General features: G+C 36.2%; 1 pseudogene; it reads left to right on the top strand.

The window, feature by feature from the left end:
• Nucleotides 1-1,455: 1,455 nt before the first annotated feature.
• Nucleotides 1,456-3,977, top strand: part of LOC107751670 (acyl-CoA-binding domain-containing protein 5-like) — a 21,678-nt pseudogene continuing 19,156 nt past the window's right edge.

Consider the following 3,977-nt stretch of genomic DNA (forward strand, 5'->3'; position numbering starts at 1 on the left):
AGATTCGATGGGTCTTAAATATGTTTTGGTTACATTACCGCTAAAATATCTTACGTCTGATGGACCTAATGACTGTTTACAATCATTGGACAGACCGAAGATTTTTTTCTCCCCCGCGGTAGTTACTGCATCCTCAGAGAGAATCGCAGTAGCAGAAAACAGGGCGAACTACCTTATAATGTTCTCAATAATATCAATAATAATAATATAAGGTCGAGCTACAGCTGATCAGCCTTCTAGCTAGTTTAAAATGTTTTTTTTTTCGACCGGACCTGATTAAAACATAAGTGACAAAAAATAATAATAACCAGCGAACCATGGAAATGCGAGAATGATTCTTCTAATTTTATTAAACTACATTTAATGTAAACAGCGATTTATAATGGATAGTGTATGTATTTCTGGTATCAAGGTCGCGCTGTTGAAGCTCACTCTGTTTGTCTTTTTGTGAGAGACTTCAAAACAAATGAGCGTAACAGCACACATAAAGAAACTCAGAAGAAACACACTGAGTTAAAAATTCAAAATGTTTAGTTTATTCATAACATGATATAGTCAAGTAACATACCATGACAAGTGAGCTATTTTGCTGAATATTCTTACGACGCAAAACACCTACAGAGTGCACACATTACGTGAAGTCTAGTGCGCGCGCGCGCATTTACAGTGCGCTCTTTCACGGCATGATTCAGTCTATTAAAATACATTCAGAATTATCACAAATTCAATACATGGGGGCAGAAAATGTAGGCCTAAATATTTATACAACTTCGTATAGTTAATCAATTTCACATGAAGAGTCCGTTTTTTTTCTCCACAAATTTACCACGATTACAAGTGTGTTATTGTTTTTTTTATTTTACAACAGTTCAATAAACTATAAGTTAATTAAGAGACTTACGTTTTAGACACCATATTGCCTGTTTCTGCACTATTGCACTAAAGCCACAATGCTGTTTTGCGTCTCTGAGCAACTTGACGGTATTTAGTTCCTGAATGAATCAACATTTTAAATGATTCGTTCAATCGCAGTGACTTGCTGCCACCTACTGGTGGTATTATTTATGCATTTGTAAAAATAGGCCTTTGTAAAGGTAAATAACAATATGCAGATTTAAGTTGATAGAACATTGATGAAAATATTCCTTCAGAATAAATTGTTTGTGCCACCAAAAATCTTGGTGATGCAGTGCTTTTGTGGGGATATTTTGAATGGAATATTGTCTTCTGATATGAAAAGTTCACTGTGTATTTTAGTAATAAATATAATTTATTACAGTGATGATATTTTGTTTTCTTTTTATGTTAAACACATTAAATATTACATATATGTATGTAATATAATGTGTACTTCCATTACAGGTTTAGGTCTTAAATTTAATATAAGGTGGTATTAAAAAGGTCTTAAAAAGTCTTAAATTTTACTTGTTCATGTCTGTAGAAACCCTGAGGTTATAGACACCATGCAAATCAATGAGAAGCCTGCATCCTTTTTCCATTATTTTGAACCTCTCTATTATGTCATTCATGATATGCCCAGACCTCCAGAGGCACTTTTATCTCCCAGATCAGGTGTGCATTTATTTATTTATTTTGGTAAAATACAATGAGTTCTATGTGATAACTACTATGATTACTATGAAAACTATGATTTTGGTGTGCATTTTAAAGATGTAAATGCCAGAGAACCAACTTATGGTTGGGCTGATCATGAAGTGGAGAGGGCAACCAGCTCTTCAACAGGAGGACACATGGATGGTTCCTGAAAGTGAACTTCAATCTGAGAGTACAGGTAGTGTAATGATTATCTATAAATGAGGGATGCAGAATATTTTGCAGCCCACCAAAACACTTTTTTTTTTTTTACAATGGAAAATTTGGGTTTTAAGCTTGTACAAACAAATATGTGCAATTTTACTCTGATCATTTACACTTGTTTTTTTTTTTTTTTTTGTATTATATTGGAACCTGCACCAGTTATGATCACTATCCAGACATGTCCCACCCACCAAACTTCCTGTTTAAACATTTGACAATTGTATAAGTAATAAATGATGCCAAGATTGTGTGCACTATATTTCTTCTCTTTCATCGCCATATATGTGTGTAGAGGCACATGTGTCTGAGGTTCAGGGGCTGGCTAGTGACTCAGAGAGTGAAATCTTCTGTGACTCTTTGGAACAGCTGGACACTGTTAAGGTCTAAAATTTGACTAAGTCTAATTAAAATGTGTGTAACAATCTATGTCCCGCATTTTTTACACTATTTCTTTTATGCACTTACAGCTTGCTGCAATGCCAGATGGTAATGCCAGTTCCCAGAATGGGCATGCACTCATTGAGACCACTGGAATCCAGGTGCATCATTACAGCCCTCTCTCTCAGGTGATTCAGATCGGTGCTGGACATGGTGGTGAGGGGGCAGAAGATAGGTTTGGTCCTCCCATTAGGAGGAGAACCACAGGGAGAGAGGGGATGCAGCAGGGCTGGAGGAACCCCTCAGGTAAGTTTAATCTAATTGCACATTATAAACCACAACACCCTTTTTGACTTCTTGTGTCACTATTACAAGTGCCACCATGTAACAATATTTTTGTAAATTTTATAAAACTGTTAAAAATATCCAAATGCATGGATCCCTACATTTACATAACCGTTCCAAGAGTTTTGGGTCAGTAAGTCCCAATGAAGTGCCTTGAAACCATTTATCTAATATAGAGAACTGTGTTGCCCATGATTTAATAAGAAGTGAAGCCACTGCCAGGGGCAGACTTAACCAATAAGCAGTGTTGGGGAGCAACTAGTTATATGTAACGAAATTACATAATTTAATTACAAAATAAATGTAACTGTAATCTGTTAGATTTACTGAGATAAAATGTGTAATTAAATTGCAGTTACTTATGAAAATGTTAATGATTACAAAGGGGGTTACATCTAAATATTTTCACACACATACAGATTTGATTGATTTATTTTCCAAATTGCATTGACTGCTCTAAAATATGAGGCACCATTGTTTCTGGAGTTTTGGAAACAGAATAGGACACATGCTTATTTGATAACTTTTTAATTTCCTATTTGGGTTTATGTAAGGGGACATCGGATGCACTCAACTTTTACATGGTGTTTGCATATAAATGTGTCTTAGCAGTGTGTGGACACAACCACCCTACAATTATAAAAATCGATTCACTTTTTTTTAATCCCCCCAAAACCTAAACAGTCTAAATTATCTAGCCCTTTTGAGTATGACGTCATACTGCTCAGGCCCCGTCCACGGCCGCTGACGGACTGTCCCATATTAGCATATTTCCGCCCTCAGCCAGTTGAACGCTGTCCGCCATTTTCTTCGTGCTCAAGCAGGTGTAGCGACAACAGTGCCTTGTAAGCAATGCAGGTGTTTTGTAGTTGCATGTAAAAGTGAACATAAGAGTCTTCATTTTCTCCCGACATCAGAGTCACTGAGGACGCACTGGATTAGTTTTGTTTTTGATTGTGAAGTGCCACTGAATACCCCTACATTTGTTTATGTCTGATCAAATCATTTAAATCCAGACTGCTTTCTGAAAAAGGGCCAATTCAAGGCAGGTTTTGCTAAAAAAGTTGAAACTCATGGATGGATCAGTACCCACTGTTTGTGATCCAGCTGCACCTCAAGAAGTACGTCTCACAATTTATACTTTTTATGATAATTTGCAAATCTCCTTTTCTCATCCACGGAAGAGAGGGAGAATCATACCAACTTGTGGAAAATGGGCATCCAATGTCCCCTTTAAGATTAACTGTTTTTTTCCAAGGCATTGTTAGATGCCATTGTTTCCTGTCATAGCTACAGTGGGGGAAATATTTATTTGATCCCCTGCTGATTTTGTAAGTTTGCCCACTTACAAAGAAATGAAGGGTCTGTCATTTTTATGGTAGGTTTATTTTAACGTATAGAGACAGAATACCAACCGAAAAAAAAAAAAAACACAT

The sequence above is a fragment of the Sinocyclocheilus rhinocerous genome, unplaced genomic scaffold (assembly GCF_001515625.1).
Source record: "Sinocyclocheilus rhinocerous isolate Xijiao unplaced genomic scaffold, SAMN03320098_v1.1 scaffold501, whole genome shotgun sequence".
Classification (NCBI taxonomy): Eukaryota; Metazoa; Chordata; class Actinopteri; order Cypriniformes; family Cyprinidae; genus Sinocyclocheilus; species Sinocyclocheilus rhinocerous.